Here is a 21820-nt window from a genome sequence, read left to right on the forward strand (position 1 = left end):
ATGTCCTTCCACAGATTAGGAGACCAAAACTGTACACAATATTCAAGGTGTGGCCTCACCAAGGCCCTGTATAACTGCAGTAAGACCTCCCTGCTCCTATACTCAATTCCTCTCGCTATGAAGACCAACATGCCATTTGCCTTCTTCACTGCCTGCTGTACCTGCATGCCAACTTTCAATGACTGATGTACCATGACACCCAGGTCTCGTTGCACCTCCCCTTTTCCTAATCTGTCACCATTCAGATAATAATCTGCCTTCCTGTTTTTGCCACGAAAGTGGATAACCTCACATTTATCTACATTATACTTCATCTGCCATGCATTTGCCCACTCGCCTAACCTGTCCAAGTCACCCTTCAGCCTCTTAGCATCCTCCTCACAGCTCACACTGCCACCCAGCTTAGTGTCATCTGCAAACTTAGAGATATTACATTCAATTCTTTCGTCTAAATCATTAATGTATATTGTAAATAGCTGGGGTCCCAATACTGAACCTTGCGGTACCCCACTAGTCACTGCCTGCCATTCTGAAAAGGACCCATTTATTCCTACTCTTTGCTTCCTGTCTGCCAACCAGTTCTCTATCCACGTCAATACATTACCCCCAATACCATGCGCTTTAATTTTGCACACTAATCTCTTGTGTGGGACCTTGTCAAAAGCCTTTTGAAATTCCACCAACCTTCACCAAAATCACAGGACACAGGGCATCAGCACACAACCACATTGCTGCCTGGGAGGCCAGGAATGGCCTCACCATGGCCAGATTTACTTTACTTGAGGGGGTCGATCCTGGCTGTCACATGATGCGCCGGGTTGGCACCATCCCACACCAACACCATAAAGCATCTCTACAATTCCCAAGCCATTCCTTTCATACTCATCACCAGTGGGGGGTACCATTATGTCTCACCATTCACTGCAACTCACTAAGCCACTTCAAATGTGCACACAGATCTGTCTAAGAAGGAAAAGTGTTGAAAATAAAGACTTTAATGTTTGACAACAGATTAACAGAAATTTTACATGAACATTGGCGATAACATGTGCCTACCCTTGTGTGTTGTTAGTTGGTATGCTTGCACTAGGATGAGGGCGAGTGTGAGGGGGAGCTCGTGAGATGGGGGTATAATAATGTAGATAGAGAGAGGGGGATGGGTGGAGGTGTAAGTTAAGTTGGTGTTTGTGCCAATGCAGCCAGGTCCTCCTGACGACATCCCTGCTTGTGCCTTCCTGTACAATGTGCAACCAGGTTGTGCTGGTGTCCTGGGGAGGTCTCTTCTGCCCATTAGAAGGGAAGGGAACCTTCCTACATGCTGAGATTCCCTCCATAATCATCTGGAAGGAGCTAAGAGAGAGCCTGGGTGCAGGCGTGCACCTTTGTGCCGTGCTTGAGTGTTTGCAGCTCCTCAATGATGCAGAACACTGACAGCACAACTGACAAAATGAATGTGGGCATGGTCCCTTTAAGGATACTAGCTGATGAGGCATCATCAGACCCGCTTCTTTTTAATTGGCCGTGAACCTCGCAGGGCAGACTTAACAAGCTCATCCATATAAAATTACTTGAATAGAGACGGATGAAGAAGGGAGCGGGGTTCCAGCTTGCACCCGAAGTCGCCTGCCTTGCTCCCGACCCGGTCTGAAAAATCACAGCCTTGATGATAGAAGTGTTTCAAAGAATGAAAGATTGTGACAAGGTAAATAGAAGCAGACTGTTTCCAGTAGTTGAGGGGTGAAGAACGAGGGGCCATAGGTACAAAATTAAACATAAGAGATTTAGAATAGAGAGCAGGACACACTTCTCCACACAAGGAATGATATGGCTGTGGAATTCACTTCTAGGGTTTGTGGCTGAGGTGAAAATTATGACAACATTCAAGTTTAGATTGGATAGGTGGATGAATGAAAAGGGGATGAGGAGACGAGGAGACATGGGAACAGGGCGGGTAATCATGGTTTGGACTATCTGCTCAACTGGATGGTAAATGCCGATATGGACAGATTGGGCCGAATGTCCTGTTTCTACATTACAACTTCTATGATAGTTCTCAGTATAAAATTAAAAATGGTCTCTCACTTCTGTCCTTCATTACTTTTGAACTTTAACCTCTGACCTCATGCTAACCTCCCTCCACTAACCCCACTACCCCAACCATGGCCCTGCCCTGTTCCACTTTCCTGTGGCATTCCACATCTTAATTATAAATTGAAAACGGCATCTTGCTGGTTTACTTCAAATATGAAACGTCAGGAAAAAAAAACTTTTTACTCTCACAACCTTTCAGCTTTTACCTTTGCTTCCCTCTCACCATTTAGCTCCATTCCCACTATTCCATCCACCAACCCCCTTTAAGACATCTGACCCCACAATCCTCTACAAAATCCTAGTTTTTACATTTTGAAAAATGGCAATAGACACCTTTTCACCCTTTTAACCCTCCTTCAACTTTCCTTCACCCTTTTCCCTCACATAAATCTTTTAAATACCTATGCTCAGCTCCTACCTTTCTCTTTCCACCCCCATTCAATTTTTAAAATATTTACCACACGCCAATCCCACTCTCCTTAAAGATTTGTGCCACACTCAAGGCCTATGCCTATTCCCTGCTTATATATTAAAAGACTTCTATATAATGCAGACTTCCTCTAATTTGTGCATATTTGCCTCTAATTCACCATGAACAACAGCACAGGGATCCATTGAATCTTACAGCTGACCTATCAACATCCTCCATTATAAACACCTACATTTCCTTTTATAATGGATAATTGCCTATGTAAACTGGTCATGCTGTAACTATTCCTCCCATCAGTGGAGGTGCTGCAACACCACCATTGACATGGAAAACGTCATTGCAGAGTGACAAGTTTACATTATACACATGGACATAAGAATTTATAATAGAAATATAAAAATAAAGACAGAATGTATGATGTTAAAATGAGGATTGAATTATGCCTGTGCACCCTGGTCCAATTATTGCCCCACCCCTAAGCAATGTGTCCCATGCGGGCTACTCACCAGCTCCTGACGCAAGAGAAGATACCGTGCAGCAAATTTAAAGGGACCATGCACAAAAATAAATTAGAGGGCACAATGCCCCAACCCCATTTTACCTGAAGGTTACACGTGGGCTGAGATTTTCCAGGGGTCAGTGGGCGTGATCGGTGGCGGGTTGGGTAGGAAAATGTTTTTTTTCCCCCAGCGGGCCGGGACCACACTGCGAACCTGCCCCCACGTGTCTTTACCAAATGTCGGTCCGTCATCGCTGAGAAGACTCGACACGCAGCGGTGGGGCAGCAAATTTAAGTGACTAGTGGCTTGTTTAAAAATGCTTTTAAACTGACCTTTTGAATTTGACAGCTCGCCCACAGGTTTCACGCTGTTGCTAGTCCACGTCTTGTCAAGCTGAGGTGGGAGGTCAGTGGCCACTGAATCAGCTGATGAGGTGACAGCTTCCAATGTCAAGGAAAAACTCCTACCTTATACAAATATCTTCTTTTAGCCACAAGCGGCTCCTCACTTCATTTCCACATCAGATTCACCATGCTGCAAGACCTTACACAAGTCTCCATCCAGTCTGACCTCATTACTTCTCTCACCATTCTCTTACTGTCATCACTAGTTTTTCTCTGCTTCTCCGATTTCTTTTCTCGTTCTTTCTTTCTCTGCGGAAAAGTTGGCAAAATATCCGTTCTAAATAAGCCCAGATCATCCAGACCTTTCAAATCCTCAATTCTACCACTCTGAGCCAATTATTGACAGGAAAAATGAAGCAACAAGCTTGCTTTTTTTTTTAAGTATGGCATGTACCGTGTAATAAAATGTAGGCACCAACTGGCAGAGGATGGCTTCAATGGCCGATAGATAGGTGAGATAGAAAAAGAATCTGCTGCATCAAGGATGTCCATTAGAAACAGCCCAATGAGAAATGTAACTGCTTGTTACTTTCTCAGCAGTCGAGATCTCATTTAATCTGCACTGCAAACTCTAGCTGGTCATTAACAGGTAGGTACAAATAAACAGACTTCAAATTGCAACAGATCACACACTTCATCTTTTGCGGTTAGCTTGCTAGCATTTGAAGTGCCAGTCAAGGATTTTTGAGGTCACTCGACTGTGAAAGGCCTCTGTCAGAGCATATTTCGTCTCCCTGTAGTCTGGACCATTAACTTTGAACACGTCATCTAAGTAAAATAGAAACTCAACAAGGACACCAAACAAGAATGAAAAAAAAAATGATACAAGTCTCAGTTCAGTATGCACACATCAAAGGAGATCGGAGTGCATGGTATACATTTTAATTTTTTCCTTCAACATCGCCCTTCTTTTAAGCATATTACACAGACATTTTGTATACAAAGCACATTATCTCCCCACTATTCACCGAATATTAAACCTGAGCATTAATTGGCTCTGACAAGTATGAAAAGCCTGTCCAAAGGACTCACCCTCTGCAATTATCCATGCAGGAGACAAGGCCAATTACTGCCATATTTAATCTTTTCAGATCTCTTTAAAAATGTGCATATTTTCCAAATAAACAGCAGAAATTGCAATAACGGAAGTGTGCCTCCCATCTATTTTGAGGCGCCATTTGGTTTGATTCATTAACTTCATCGTAATCTGTGTCTCTTCTCTCTAGAAAAGGGAAGGCAGAGGGGTGACCTGATAGAAGTCCTTAAAATTATGACGGCTTTGATAGGGCAGACGTAGAGGAGATGCTTCCACTTGTGTGGGAGTGCTAAACTAGGGGTCATAAAAATAAGATAGTCACTAATAAATCCAATAAGGAATTCAGGAGAAACTTCTTTCCCAGAGAGTGGATAGAGTATGGAACTCACTATCACAAAGAGTAGCTGAGGTGAATAGTATAGATGCCTTTAAGAGGAAGCTAGATAAACACGAGGAAGAAAGGAATAGAAGGATATGCTGATAGGGTTAGATGAAGTAGGGTGGGAGGAGGTTCATATGGAGAATATACATCAGCATGGACAGTTGGGCCAAATTGCCTATTTAAGCTGTAAATTCTACCTAAGTTTATATAATAATCAACAATATAATTTATTTTTAAAAGTTGGGACTGAAAGGTTTGACTGTCTGTCACTGTGTCAATTATGGTTTACAATTATTTGCATGGGAAGAACGGACTTGAAAAATTACCTTAATGCCGTAGGGTAGATAGAGAGAAGCTATTTCCTCTGGTGGGATAGTCCTGAACAAGGAGAATAATCTTAAAATTAGAACTTGGCCATTCAGAGATAAAGTTAGGAGGCAAATCTTCACACAAAGGGTAGTGGGAATTAGGAACTCTGTCCCCCCAAAAGATATTGAAGTGAGATTACTTGAAAATCTCAAAACTGAGATTGACAGATTTTTGTTAGGCAAAGATATTAAGGGATATGGAACCAAGGCAGGTAGGTGGAGTTAAGATACAAATCGGCCATAAACTAACAGGCTCAAAGAGCTTAATGGTCTACTCCTGTTCTTATGATTTACTGTATATCTCAACTGCATTTAAATTGGGTTGTGTGGTATTAGTAAGAAGCTCGTTTATATGATTTATGTGGAATTAATGTATTGGATTAGTACTTTAATTAAAATAGCAGACAAAGAATTTCATGCAAATGCTGTAAAGTGTTTGTTCGTAATATTGCAGTGTTCATTTCTGCTCGAAAGCCTTGGACCTTTTTGATATTTTGATACATAGCTACCTGTAAAACTGACATATATTATTCTTCTTATTTCTCCGAGTATTGAAGATACTCCTCTCGTGCATGTCCCCGTGACAGAAGGGTCTGTAGCTAGATGTTTAAAACCTGGATGTAAAATCCGTCGAATGAGCTCTTGCAGGAACAAAATACCTGGGGGGGTGGAATCAGATTCTGCCAGAGCCTCAACTATATTTTCAACTTGCCAGCCATGCCATCTGTCGCTCTGGTACTATCCCACAGGCATGGAAGGGAAGTCGAGTTGACTTCAAATCAAATGGAAACTAGGCCGAACATTTGAATGGTTTACCTTACTCAGTAGATGTCTGACTGTTATGTAAATTATGGACTCAAATCACCCCTTTATATTATTTAATAATCATGTCACACATCCTGTGATACAAGTCCAATTGGAACTCGCCATTCAGAGATGAAGTTAGGAGGCACTTCTTCACACAAAGGATAGTGGAAATTAGGAATTCTCTCCCCCAAAAAGATATTGAGGTGAAGTTAATTGAAAATCCAACACGTCCAATCCACAACAAGTTCCTCCATAACAGTACAGACAAGCTGGGGGAGAGTGAAAACTACTGCAGGCCTCTTTACCAGAGAAACTTCGTGCACCTCAACTTACAGCAAACAAAGTATAAAGTTTCAAATACTTACAAATAAATATACTCCATTTAAGAGTAGAGAAAAGCAATGTCGAACTTGCAGATGAATACTTTTCCTCTTTTAAAAGGGGGCAATTTTTCCTTCCTGGCACTGAAGCAGTGGACTTGAGTGAAGAGAGCTTAGTGTTTGCTGACATCACACTAGTCAACCTCACGGGAGTTCACCAGGTTGGCATGAATTAGCCATGCATGAATGAGACTGGTGTTGGAAGTGATCTGGGTGCAGGGGCACGGAGGTGGGGGGAGCGGGAGGGATAATAGCATGCAGAAATGAAATAAATGCTCAGGTAATCTGTTCTTTTTTTAGTGATGTTGATTGAAGGTAAATGTTGGCCAGGACATGGGGGAGAGGGGGAGGGGCTGGGAGAGAGGATGGGGTGGGGGGGGAAAGCCCATGCTCTTTTCGAAATAGTGCAATGGGATCTTTTACATCCACCCGAGAAGGGGATGGGATATTGGCTTAAAGTCTCATTTGAAAGACGGCAACTCCGACAGGAGCGGTATACTGTGTGTGCCACAGGGAAAATGGTGCGTCTGATATAAATGCTGCCGCCCCCAATTGCACCTCTGGAAGCTGGCACAGCACATCCTCATCTGAGCCCATCTGTTCAACCCCCCACTTCCCCCAAATAAACAACATTGAACAGACAACACAACAGAGCTACTTGGCACACTTGAAAGCTAATCTGTCGAAGAGTTTTCTTAAGTTTTCCATCACTATTCAGTGACTATCACAACTGAATTTTTGTGGTCTATTAACTTAACCATTCGGCGATCGAGCACTTTTCCTTGTAATAAAACCAGGAGTCCACATTAAACCCTCCTCATGTGCCACAGAAATTCTGGGATCAGGCCCCAACTCCCCATCTTGTGGAATAGGGAGAACATGTCCCCACCCCCTCCCACCACCCCCCCACCCCCCAGTAGGGCAGAGGTAATGAGAACATCACCCAACCCCTTATTGGATTCCCCCTGCACCTTCACATTGAGCAGAGAGATCATGATACCCTTGCTGCACTTGTCCTCCACCCACGAGTGTGGATATGTAGACAGAACCCCTCCCACCCCAAATTGTTCTTGGCATTTCCCGCAATGAGATGAAATATAGTGAGAGCGCTGCCTCCTCACCCATTGAACAGTACTTAGGTTTTTGGAGCCACCACTCACTCCACTCACTCAAGCAACTATAATGGAGAAGAAATTGTACAGTGGGCTTCACTGGAGAATAACTTCCTACTTTTTGATGCCAAAGATCGAGGTACATTTCATTCGAGGGAATATGACCCAGACATATGTTTCCTCGCTATAGTCAGCAAAGGAAACCCAATCATCACCTCCAAAACCGTTCTTGACGACTTCCCCAACAGTCAACACAGGCCCTCAATCATCAATGTTGGCATCGAAATTCCTGTCATTACATCAACACCGGAACCACGATGGAACTTCAAAAAAGCAGACTTTTTGACACCAACATCAGATGGATTCTGCCAACCACCAATGCCTTCAACAGATTTATAGGAATTATTAAAGCTGCTGCGAAATGCAGGATACCTTGTGGGTTTAGAAAGACATATATTGCTTGTTGGATGGAAGAAAGCAAGGCTCTCTACCAGGAGTATTCGTTGAACAAGAACCCAGCCACAGTCACCGCAATGCTGGAGTCCTTGAACTCGGTGAGACGTGAAAGGCGGAGGAGCCTTGTGGAGAAGACTAACTTCACTCACTCCAGCAGGAAGGCATAAGCCTTGCTCCATCAACTTGGCAGGGCAACCTTGCTCTGTCAACTTGGCAGGGAAAACCCCGCCAATAAAAACAGGACGACCATCAGAGCAGGCGTGATTGCATCCCAATTGATACAAATATCAAAGGCTCTGGTGGACGAAGAAAGACAATGCCAGATGAAGTGGCAGCTTTCAACAAATTTGATGGCGGCAGCTGATCAATTCACCTTGGACAAACTAAAGCCCTGTCGAAAACCAAATCTGGAAAAGTCGCTGGTCTAGATGGTGTTTACTCAGAATTCTTAAATGCACTGAGACCCAAAGTGAAGAGATGTTTGACCTCCTTCTTCTCCGAGGTACAGGCAACTGGTAAAATTCCATCTGTTTGGAGGGAGATTTAAAATAATTGCCCTCCTGAAGCAGGGGAAGAATGCTTGTGAAGCCTCCATCTGCTTACTTTGCACTTGTAATAAAGTGCTGGAGAGGTTACTACTCCACAGACCAGCCCCCATCATCGAACCAACCATCCCTAAGGAGCAAGCGGGCTTCTGGAGCGAGGGGACAGAGGGAGGGGAGAACAGGAAGGAGGAAGGAAGGAGGGAGGAGAGAGAAGGGGCTGGGGAAGGAAGAGTGATGTGATGATAGGAGAGGGGAGTAACTGCTGCGACCAAGTGGTAGCTTTAACAATGCACATCGAAGCAGGCTTCTAGTGCTAGTTCAAGATCGCCGTAGCACTCGTGGGCCTGTCAGCGGCCTATGACACAGCATGGAAGTATGGACTGCTTTTCAAGTTCTCCACCATTTTCCTCTGATCGATGTTCTCAGTCAAGCAATATCCCTCTTTTACATTGACCATCATTTGGGTAAAAGAGCCTACAGCCATCAGCTGAACAACTCCACTTATCCCTCGCCCCAAGTATTGATTTGGTGACTGGAACCTACTTCTTCATCTGAGTCTATCTCATCCCTCACCCCCTGAAAAAAAGCAACACTTAGTAGCCTGGAGCCAAACTCTCCATCCCTTCACTCCCGCTCTTCCAATATCCTCTCCTACCATCCCATCACTCCTCCTTCCTCCACCCCTTCTCTCCCCTCCTCCCTCTCTGTTCTCCCCTCCCTCTGTCTTCTTTGTCTACCTTTACCTCCTTCTTATCCTTTCCCCACCACCCTCCTTTCCCCTTCTCCTGCACCTCTCTTCACTCCCCAGTTGCTTCTCCAACTCTCTCCTGTTCCCCTTGCACTTTCGTCACCCTCCAATCTGTTTCCTTTCCCCTGCCCCTCTTGGTCCAATTCAGCTATTGCCCACCCTCTGACCCTGCTTGACCTGAGCACTGCCCTTAGCCTCATCTATCCATGTCAACACCACAGGAGATCAAATGGTATTGAAATGAATCCCTCCTATATTTATCTTTTCCTTGCAGGATATCGCTGAAAGGCTCATTAATATTTACTATCAACAATTAGTACATTAAAAAGAAGGAGCAAACACAAAAAGTGGGCACCGATGCATACTAAATGTCTGCTTCCAAAAACAGCAACTGGATACCAGTGGCAACAGTGAATGCTCGACAGCATTTCAGCTGCGCTGTAACAGAGAGCTGATTAATATATGAGGGATTGTTCAGTGGTGCATCTGCTAAAGGGATCATATTCATTCTTACTATTAATAAATAGCAATGTAAATAATGAACAGAATTGGGTGAGCTTGTTCTAGGAATGTCAACTCCACTATCTTGCCGCCTAAGACACTGAACTATATTTTTGAATGCCACACTTTATGCCTTGGAAAAGTACTGGTCATGTTGTCATCATCATCATCATAGGCAGTCCCTTGGAATCGAGGAAGACTTGCTTCCACTCCTGAAGTGAGTTCTTTGGTGGCTGAACAGTTCAATATGAGAGCCACAGGCTCTGTCACAGATGGGACAGATAGTCGTTGAGGGAAGGGGTGGGTGGGATTAGTTTGCCGCACGCTCTTTCCGCTGCCTGCGCTTGATTTCTGCACGCTCTTGGCGTTGAGACTCGAGGTGCTCAGCGCCCTCCCGATGCACTTTCTCCACTTATGTTGTACTGAAGGGATTAATGACATGTTACTTTTGGTTTTTATGAGATCCAAAAACTGTTGGATTAAACAAACCTTTTAACTGTTTATAGTTCACAGATATAATGTACACTATATCTCCCAAACAACAGGTCACCAATGAGAAGGAGAGAACATTTATAATCAGTCATGAACTACAATTGAGGGACATCAGAATTGCTGAACCAGTAGTAAGTGAACAAGATCTTCAGTCATGGCTCAGTAGGTCATACTCATTTGTTTGTTGATGTAAAAGATTCCACGGCACTATTTCGAAGAAGAGCAGGGGAATTCTCCCTGGTGTCCTGGCCAACATTTATCCCTCAACCAACATCACTAAAAACAAATTATCTGGTCATTATCACATTGCTGTTTGTGGAATTTTGCTGTGTGCAAATTGGCTGCCGCAGTTCCCTACATTACATCAGTGGCTACACTTCAAAAGTACTTCATTGGCTGTAAAGCCTTTGAGATGTCCTGAGGTTGTTAAGGGCGCTGTATAAATACAAGTCTTTCTTTTTTCTTTATTCTAGGTAACTGGCTTTTGAGCCCATAATTTCCTCGTTAATGAATTCTTTCACTGAAGCATGAAGCTCTTGCTCTCTAAAGTGTAGCCTACCCCTTAATAGGGTTTGACAAGTCGTTTTGCTTCAGTTCCCTACTGGATAAAGCAAGTCAAAGTTGTTAACAAAGATCAGGTAATAAATTATCAAGTGTTTCAACTTGTATTATTATCGGATGGCTTAACTCACCATCAGTGATAAATTAAAGTGCAAAAGTAGTTGAAGATGGCATTCTAATAGTTGGCAGTGAGCTGGCATAATTACCTTGGCATCATCACCAAAATATTGGTTGTGGTCACCACAATCCTCATCCAACAATATTCATAGGAACAGGAGTAGGCCATTCAGCCCCTCGAGCCTGTTGCGCCATTCAGTTGAATCATGGCTGATCTGTATCTCGACTCCAACTACTCGCCTTGATTCCGTAACCATTAATACCCTTGCCCAACAAAAATCTTATCAATCTCAGTTTTGACATTTTCAATTGACCGAGCCTCAACATCTTTTTGGGGGGAGTGTTCCAGATTTTCACTACCCTTCATGTGAAGAAATGCTTTGTGACATCATCTTTGAACAGCCTAGCTCGAGAGTTGACTGTTTAAAGTTAATTTTAGGGTTAATGCACCCTTGTTCTAGATTCTCCCTCCTGAAGAAACAATTTCTCTCTACCCGATCAAATCCTTTAAAGGATATTCCTGACCTAACCAAACGCTTGTAAAATTCTGACAGCTAACAGATCTTTTATTAACTACCTGTACCCTCTTGCAGCACAGAACTGTCCAGATCATTTATTTGCAAGTTTCTGAAGTCACCTCACTACAAGGAAGGACATTGACTGTTTAAAGTTAAAAGTATTAAGGAGCAGCATTCACAACAGAATGTTCTTTGTTAATGTCTGCAGCAAGCAATTGTAGTGACCAAAAAAAATACAGATACATTTCACGGGCTCAAACAAGGATCAAGATCTATAGCGACAATCTAAAGCTGCCCCAGCGGATAATTCCGAGACTGAGCTCTTCATTAGTGCAATATAAGAATTCCTAAATATTCCATTAAACCAAACCGAACAAAATTGCTAATCACTTATTTAAAAAGAAATCTGTGACAAACTGAACAATTAAGTTTGCGACTTCTTGTAGTTGACACTTAATTAGATACGCAGAATACACTCAACAGTCAAGTCGCTGACTCACAGCACAACCTAATTAAGTTAGTTGGAAAAACAAAAAAGGAGCCATGAACCAAGATGAAAGGATCATCCCCCAAAAAACCACATGTGCTGCCTAGTACCATGCTGCAGTGTCATGGTAACAATGTGGTCATCACACATCTGCCTTGTAAAATATGGCTGTGTTTAAAGAGGCTTATTGTTAACACGACAGTAAGAAAGAGCATGGCTAAGGTGTTTTCTCTACCCACCCCCATTAGTTGTTCCTTCCCAAGCTAGTTATGCAAACATCAAACCATGGTTTGCAAAGACACCTTCATTCACCTCAACACAATGTACCTGAACTTAACTCTTCAAGGACAGAATCCATACCTCAGACCTGGTTCAAAAATACAACAGCTTTCACAGTTTGCAGGATATATCGATCACCATCAAGTGTTTCAAGGGCTTCGTACATCATTCTTTTATACTGTATATCATTCTATTGTACTTTAATGCTGACTCATTAGAGGCTTCTGATTCTTTGATAACCACTTTTAGAGGTTATCGATCAGAAGAGGGATTTATGACTAAAGCTGTCGCTCTGAAGGACTGAGACACTAGTGATCTCAACAAATGTGAATGGGAGATTGCAAGTTCCTCGACAATAAAACTCTTGTAACACAGCTTATAAAATTTCAGTCCTGTGCTGGCCATCGCTCCATAGTTGAGTTGTCAAAGTAAATGAACAATAACCAAACATGAAAGCAGGTTTGTGTGAATATGCTGATTGACTAATTTACCAGGTCCCCTATCTCATCATTATTGGGGCAAATACCTGGATTGCATTGCCATGTGGGGGAGTCTAGCACAAGGGAACATAACCTTAAAATCAGAGCTAGGACATTCAGGAGAGAAGTTAGGAAACACTTCATCATGCAGAGTAGTAGAAGTGTGGAACTCTTGCCTGTAAAAAGCAGTAGATGCGAGCTCAATTAATCATTTTAAATTGGAAATAGATTTTTGTTAGACAAGGATATTAAAGGATATGGAGCCAAGGCAAGTGGATGGAGTTAAGATACAGGTCAGCCATGATTTCATAAAATTGCAGAACAGACTCGAGGTCTAAATGGCCTACTCCTGTCACTATGTTACAATCACCATTAACATCGGACCTACTGTCATGAGTTATGAGTCTTTCCATTGTTTAATCATCTCACCCACTGTCAGGAATTGGAAGGCCCTGCATTGGTTAATTTCTTGCCCATTGTAAGGACTTTTGTGTCGCTGCATTGGTTATTCAACGCACCCATTGTCGGAAATTGCAGTCTCTTAGTTGTTGATAGTACAATTAAAAAGAGCATGCACCATGCTTCTTGATGAAATAACTTTACAATTAAAAAAACACACAAGTATTCCAAACTGCAGAGGTCTCTTCTGCAGGAATAATGTAAATAGCTAAATCTCACAGCTGCCATAAGATGGCAGATTGATACCAGTTGTGCCACCCAAAGACAACTCTGAGCTTTAAAAAAAAGTGTCTATCAAAGTATCTATCAAAATCCATCATTCCAGCTGGCAGATATTATGGCCCCAAGTTTCCACATGATTTGCTCCTGATTTTTAGGAGCAACTGGTGTAGAACGGAGTAGCTTAGAAATCGAAATTCTCATCATTTAGTTTGCTCCAGTTCGAGTCAGTTAGAACAGTTTCACTTTGGAACAGAATTTTTTTTTCAAAAGGGGGCGTGCCCGGCCACTTACGCCTGATTTCAAAGTTTCGTGAGTGAAAACTTACTCCAAACTAACTTAGAATGGAGTAAGTGAAGATTTTTGTACGCTCGAAAAAACCTTGTCTACACTTTAGAAAATCAGGCGTAGGTTACAAATTAGGCGTAGGGAACGAGATGGGGGGGGGGGGAGGGGGGGCAAGGGAAGTCATTAAATTCTACAATCAATCCTTAGTTATACTTATACAAATAAATCCAACGTGAATAAAAATTTATAAGCAAAGAAAAGATTAAATAAACCATGTTCCTACCTGTGTGAAATAGCATCAGCTTTCGAGCTGCTGTGCTTCAGGCAGGCCTTTCATGTTGGAGACAGGCAGGGGTGTGGCGTCAGTGTCTCGACGGCAGCGGCAGCAAGCTTCGAGCTGAGCTGCAGTGCTTGAGGCAGGCCTTCATTCTCTTCGTGGCTGGCCGCGAAGAAGCAGCACCGGACGGACCCGAGGCCATTCGGCCATGAGATATCAGCGGCGTCAGTGGCAGGCCGGCAGCCGAAGAATCAGCAGCGGACCGACGTGAGGCCATTCGGCCATAGGATATCAGCAACGTCAGTGGCTGGCCGGCAGCCGAAGAATCAACACCTGACACACGCAGCTCTTTATGGTGCTTGAGGCCATTCGGCCACGCTTTAGGGGCGGCGTCAGTGGCTCAATGGCAGCCGAAGATACAGCAGCAGCCTTCGAGCTGTGAGGGGGACTGAGGCCATTTGGACAGGGAGAGGCAGCCACATCGACAGTTTTATATTTAAATTTGCAGAATGGGTGCTGCATTGTCAACACCACGTATTATGCAATGGTTTGTCATCTTTGTTCTTGGTGGACGTTGATCCATTGCAAAGTTGAATTGGCACTCTTATTTCTCTAAACACACAGTCCTTAATTTGCATGCACCAATGCAGCACCGGTTCTGCAAGTTTAGCAGTGAAATGCTGAACTCACTGATTTCAGCAGGTGATTTATTCAGCAGTGCTGCTAAAAGGACTCCCTCACACACAGAAATATCAAAAAAAATTAAATTACAAGCCTTTGCAGGGGTCCAAGAAACAAATCTTCACTTTTTTTGCAGTATTTTTAAAAATGGCCGAGTGCCAATGTTTGTGTGAGACTGCGCGTGCGCGCACGCTCCAACGCGCATGCGCAGGGTTGCCGGCACCACGAAGGCTAATTTAAATTGTACCCGCCCCCTGCTACTTAGAAAATCGGCATGAGTGTTAGGCTCCGCCCTCTGCTGCGAAGAGCGCGCCGCGCCAAGCAGACATCGAGCTCCAAGGAGCTCGAGAATATCGGACTTTTTTTTAGGCGTAGTTTTCGGCGTGAAAAACAGGCGCCCAGCTCGGAGGTGCGCCGTTTTCGCTGTGGGACGAAACTTGGGGCCTATATAACAAATCAGTGGATAGCAAAACGCCAACACTGATTCCCTCCATTTGGGAACAATGTATTTCTGAATTTTCATCTGTAGCCAACCCTTTATACCAACGAGTCTTTTCACTGAGTTTAAAAAAAATTTGTATACGGATGTGGGCATCGCTGGCAAGGCCGGCATTTATTGCCCATCCCTAATTGCCCTTGAGAAGGTGGTGGCGAGCCGCCTTATTGAACTGCTGTCGTCCTTGTGGAGGAGAGTGCTGACTTTTTCATAGCAGTTTGGTACAAGTGAGTGGTGCTAGGCCATTTCAGAGGGCAGTTAAGAATCAACCACATTAGTGACCAATGGGTTTTTACGACAATCCGGTAATTTCATGTTCACCATTACCGATACTAACTTTTTATTCCAGATTTATTTAATTCACTGAATTTAAATTCCCTAGCTGCCATGGTGGGCACATCCCCGGATTATTAGTTCAGGCCTCTAGATTACTAGTCCAGTAACATAACCACTATGCTACTGTACCCCTACCGTTAAAGTAATGATCAACGTGAGAATCTTTCCCTCGCTACTTCGCACCCTATGCTCAGCAACAGTGATACAGAACATGATCTAACATCAAAGCAGGAAGCTCTGTACACTAGCAGCGGCAGGATTGTCTGAGACGAGTACACCAGGAAAACAGATGGGAAGGAAAGAATACCAAATACAAAAGGAATGGAAGAAATTGAGAGGTAGAGAGATGGAAGAACTGCAAAAGAGGAGAAGGATGTGAAGATTTATATTATCGCACAAGTGGGAAGGGAGGTATGCTCTGGTTGCTCTGTCATCATCACAGTGGATAATTTCCTTTAGTCACCATTTTAAAAAAATTATTCAAGAAAATACCTCAGAAAATTACAGATAAATTAAATACATGATATCCAGTTCACAAGTTGAACTGGCACCAGCACATAGAGGCTTGAATCCAATTTGCTCTCTGTCCCTCACTTTCAATCTGTGTTACAGCGGTTCGGTTGATCTGAATACTGTGACATTATTATTTGGTGTTGGTGTTTTAGCCTATTTTCATGCTATCACACAACAGAATACAACAGAGTCAAAATGACAGCTGAGGTATTGTAAAGAATCATAGAATGGATACAGCATAGAAAGAGGCCGTTCGGTCCTTGAGCCCATGCCAGCTCTCTGCAAGAGCACTTCAGCTAGTTCCACTACCCCGCCCTTTCCCCAGAACCCTGCAAATGTTTTTCCTTCAGGTACTTATCCAATTCCCTTTTGAATGCCACAATTGAATCTGCCTCCACCACCCTTTCAGGCAGTGCATTCCAGATCCTAACCACTCGCTGTGTAAAAAGGTTTTTCCTCATGTCGCATTTGAACATGATAGAAACCATGCATTACGCCATCAAGGTATCTCTAGAAAATCGTATCCATAGCCACAGCTCAAAAGTTGTGCTTGTAACGTTATCGCTCTGGTCACAGACCTATGCTGATGGTAAGGGAAGGGTTGTCTATATAGGTCGAAAGTGTACTGCTGGGCTGATTGAGATTGCACATTGACACTTGCAGTGTTACCAAATCCACTCTCCAGTGCAAGATGGGATGAGAAACCAAGTTAGCCTTGGTTCAGTGGAAGCACACTCGTCTCCAAATTTCAAGATTGTGGGTTCAAGACTCACTTGAGCACAAAATCCAGGCTGACACTTCAGTGCAGTTCTGAGGGAATGCTGCATTGTCAAAGGTGCCATCTTTCAAATGAGATGTTAAACTGAAGCCCTCTCAGAATGTAAATCAGTACTGGGCAAAATATGGCCTGTATCCAGAGCCTGCCAAACGGGACAGAAATAAAACCCAAGCTGGAGCTTCAGCTGCACATTAGTCTGAGTCATGTCATAACTGCTAATCTCGATGACTCATTTACTGAAGCAAGAAACTGGTGCTGTGTCTTTCCTGTCTCGGTATCCAGAGTACAATGGCAGGAGGGTTCTGATTGCCGTCTTAGGCATGGGAGTGTATCCCCGAGTACAAGAACTCCAGGTAAAGACATGCGATTATAGTTCGGGCCTTGTGAAGCCTCGGGCTCATGTTCTCAGCACACTAGAAAGAGAACACCTCTCGCATCGGAGACCCCGCAGACTCGAGCTGCTCTGCCATAGTGGCCAAAACTAGTGGGAGGACAGAAGACTGGGAAGCTTTTAAAAGCTAGCAATGAACGACTAAAAAAATGATTAAGAAAGGGAAGATAGACTATGAAAGTAAACTAGCACAAAATATAAAAACAGATACCAAGAGTTTCTATAGGTATAGAAAAAGAAAAAGAGTGGCTAAAGTAAATGTTGGTCCCTAGAGGACAAGACCAGGGAATTAGTGATGGGGAACATGGAGATGACAGAAACTCTGAACAAATATTTTGTATCAGTCTTTACGGTAGAGGACACTAATAATATTCAAACAGTGGATAGCCAAGAGGCTATGCGAGGGGGGGGGGGGGGGGGGAGGTGGAGGAACTTAACACAATCACAATCACTAAGGAGGTGGTACTCAGTAAGATAATGGGACTAAAGGCAGATAAATCCCCTGGACCTGATGCTTGCATCCTAGGATTTTAAGAGAAGCAGCGGCAGGGGTAGTGGATGCATTGGTTGTAATTTACCAAAATTCCCTGGATTCTGGGGAGGTTCCAGCAGATTGGAAAACTGCAAATGTAATGCCCCTATTTAAAAAAGGAGGCAGACAAAAAAACAGGAAACTATAGACCAATTAGCCGAACATCTGTGTTTGGGAAAATGTTGGAGTTCATTATTAAAGAAGCAATAGCAGGACAGCAAAATTCAGTCAGGCAGAGTCAGCATGGATTTATGAAGGGGAAGTCATGTTTGACAAATTTGCTGGAGTTCTTCAAGGATGTAACGAACAGGGTGGATAAAGGGGAACCAGTGGATATGGTGTATTTGAATTTTCAGAGGCATTTGACAAGGTGCCAAGGTTACTGCACAAGATAAATGTTCACGGGGTTGGGTGTAATATATTAGCATGGATAGAGGATTGGCTAACTAACAGAAAACAGAGAGTCGGGATAAATGGGTCATTCTCTGGTTGGCAACCAGTAACTAGTGGGGTGCCACAGGGATCAGTGCGGGACCCCAACTATTTACAATCTATATTAATGACTTGGAAGAAGGGACTGAGTCTAACGTAGCCAAGTTTGCTGACGATACAAAGATGGGAAAAAAAGCAATGTGTGAGGAGGACACAAAAAATCCACAAAAGGACATGGACAGGCTAAGTGAGTGGGCAAAAATTTGGCAGATGGAGTATAATGTTGGAAAGTGTGAGATCATGCACTTTGGCAGAAAAAAAAATCAAAGAGCACGTTATTATTTAAATGGAGAAGGATTGCAAAGTGCCGCAGTACAGCGGGACCTGGGGGTACTTGTGCATGAAACGCAAAAGGAGAGTATGCAGGTACAGCAAGTGATCAGGAAGGCCAATGGTATCTTGGCCTTTATTGCAAGGGGATGGAGTATAAAATCAGGGAAGTCGTGCTACAGCTATATAAGGTATTGGTAAGGCCACACCTGGAATACTGCGTGCAGTTTTGGTTTCCATATTTATGAAAGGATATACTTGCTTTGGAGGCAGTTCAGAGAAGATTCACTAGGTTGATTCCAGGGATGAGAGGATTGACTTATGAGGAAAGGTTGAGTAGGTTGGGCCTCTACTCATTGGAATTCAGAAGAATGAGAGGTGATCTTATCGAAACGTATAAGATTATGAGAGGGCTTGATAGAGTATTCAAACAGGCTCATTTAGACAGACTGTGAACATTCACAGAACCCCAAGTCAAGGCTGCTACATGCAGTTCGGCATGTTGCATTAACTCATCAATCAACTTGACATTTTCGAACCTTGGGTAGCGAGCCAATAAAACGTTAAAAGACTTTCAATTGAGCCAATAAGGTCAAAGAAGGCGAGTTCTTTTCTGTAAATTGATCCAGGCATAAATACAGCCATTTTGACCATGTGTCTCAGTAAGAGCAAAGACCTGGCTTGAAGCCAAGCAGTTTGTTGCTCTCTGCCAAGATTAAAAAGTTAAAACTACCATCGGAGTTCGTATTTCATTGGAAATTAAGAGATCTAACAATTTTGGCGCTGTGAACAGAATCGCTGAGGAAAGAAACTGAATTTTGGACATCGGACCTACATATTGAGGTAAGGACTCCTCTTTTTAAAAAAATGTCGTTGGGCAAAAGTCTAAATTCGCCTCTCCTTCGATGCGATTCCGAAAGCCTCCGGTTTGCAAACCCTCCGGTTGGTAGTTGGCTCGAGGTCCCATAGATGTCTAAATTTCGGCGGTGTGTTAGTTAATTAATCACCGACCTATTGATCGGCTAGCAGGCCTACGACTCGAGACCCCAGTAAAGAAATTAGTAAAGAAATGGCGGCAGGAGATAAGGGCAAAGAATTGCCTACAACTGTTAAAGGTGGGCAGGCACCACCTGAAATTTCGCTAGATTTAATTCTCGAACAGTTGAAAGAATACATAGAGCAACAATTCAACTTATCAAAAATCTGTATTAAGATCGAACAAAAGTACGGAACCTCCAAAGGACAATGGTCCTTGGACGAGATTAAAAGGGTCTGGGGAAAAATGACCCGTATGAAAAATAAAGAGCGAACTAGATGGTCCCTAGCGGTTATGGGCCAGATTCGAAACCGGAATGAAATTATAATGCGTTCCTAACATGATCGAGAACTGACCAGTACAAAGGATCAATTGCAAGCTGTTTGTGCACAGCTACGACAGAAAAAGCTTGAACTTGAAAAGCTGGAAGCGGAAGTTAAAGATCTTAAAGGTGAAATTAAAGAATGGAAAAAATCATTAGGTCAAGAGACAGTAATAGGAAAAGGAAAATGTACTGATCAATTTCCAGGGTACCCATGTTTGGATAAATTAAAAGCGCAAACCCGAAGACACGACCGAGGAATAGATACGGTTTCTGAATCCTCCGACAATACAGTGTCGGAGGAGGATGACGAATTAGGGGTGCGCTTTGCCCCGTTTAAAAAAAGACGAGTTGTAGTCAAATCAGAAGAGACTGCGGATGAGGGCGGAACCAAAAAAACAAAGAGAAGGGTGTATGGAGAATACTTAGTTCATGCTCCGGCAGACCCAGAGAAAACTGATAAATGGTCCAACGAATTGCCCAATCCAAAGAAAGGGGGAGTAAAAACGTGGGACCAATTGGACTGCTTAAGAAATATATATCAACTTCATCCCTGGGATGGAGTGCAAATTTTGACCATAATGGTGCCAAAAACACAGGGAAGAAAATTGCACGACAAGGTAGATGAAGCTTTGGGGCAGAATGAGCAAGAATTAGACGCAGGATGGGAGGCGATTAAACACTGGCTGCAAGCCTTCAGTCCAGCTAAGACAGACTGGGGAAAAATTGCAGCCTGCCAACAGAAAGGAACAGAGGAGGTCCTGGAGTATGACGAGCGGTTTAGATGCACGTGGCTAGAACATTCGGGTATGAATAATACGGATGAGGAAATGGATGAACAAGTGTTTGGACCCCTGAAAGCAGCTTTCGTGGCAGGTCTAAAGCCAGAACTGTCCAAAATGCTTAAGGTAGTGTTACCGGACTGGGAAGGTAGAGGAACTACCTTTGCAGCATTGGTGGATCGATGTAACCAATTAGATCGGGATATGGGAGCTAAAGTCCGAGCTGTACAGGCAATGGGATGGAAATCCCAGGATTCCGATAAACAGTCATTAGGAAAATTACCCGGAAAATGTCATTATTGTGGGAAAGAAGGTCACTGGGCCAAGGCGTGCAGGGCAAAACAGCAAGGTCGTGGCTGGGGAAGAGGACGCAGCCAGGGATACAATTCAGCCAACAAGCCAGGCTTGTCACAAGATAACAACCTCATAGAAGCATTTAAGCGACTGACAATACAACAACAGAAGGAGTTACTTGGGATAGCAAAAAACGATTAGAGCCCACCCTGGCCCCCCTCCTCGCTCTAATACAACAAAGGGAAGATGGGCTATATATAACTGTGAGGGTGGGCGATAAGGATGTGGACTGTCTTTTAGACACAGGGGCAGAATTAACATGCTTACCCCTACAATATGGAGACTTTTTGCCGTTGGATGGTAGGGCACATACAGCCTATGGAGTTGGGGGCCATAAAATGGAAATTAAAAGGACAACACCGGTACTTATAGGGCTGGGTCCACATGAACTAACCACGCCGGTCTGGATAGGCCCAGTAGATCAACCTCTTTTGGGAACGGACGTTCTAATCCAAATAGATTCATCGTTGCATTTCAAGGATGGTCGGGTGACATGGTCAATTAGAACTTTGAAGAAAGAAGAATTGAAGGAACACCCGATATGGGCTAAAGATAAGAACGATTGTGGCCTACTCCAGATGGAGCCTGCATCATTTACAGGGACCAAGCCTCCATGCACTAAACAGTATCCCATCAGTCCAACTGCCATCACGGGAATCTTACCGGTTATTCAGCAATTGGAGAAACAAGGGGTGCTTATTAAAACGCATCGCTCCTCCAATAGCCCCGTGTGGCCGGTACAGAAATCTAATGAGACTTGCCGTTTGACTGTCGATTATAGGAAAGCTAACCAGTGTATTGATCAAAAAGCTCCTTTGGTCGCAGATCCCTCCACCATTTTTAATGCCCTCAAACCGGAACATAAATATTTCTCGGTTATAGATATGGCCAACGGATTTTG

At 43.5% G+C, this 21820-nt stretch overlaps 1 protein-coding gene across 3 annotated transcripts in view; it reads right to left on the bottom strand.

Annotated features, from left to right (window-relative positions):
• LOC139264313 (catenin delta-2-like) overlaps positions 1-21820 on the bottom strand; it is a 1401072-nt gene that overhangs the window by 520023 nt on the left and 859229 nt on the right. The gene's annotated exons all lie outside the window — the stretch shown is intronic.

The sequence above is a fragment of the Pristiophorus japonicus genome, chromosome 5 (assembly GCF_044704955.1).
Source record: "Pristiophorus japonicus isolate sPriJap1 chromosome 5, sPriJap1.hap1, whole genome shotgun sequence".
In the NCBI taxonomy this organism is placed as follows: Eukaryota; Metazoa; Chordata; class Chondrichthyes; family Pristiophoridae; genus Pristiophorus; species Pristiophorus japonicus.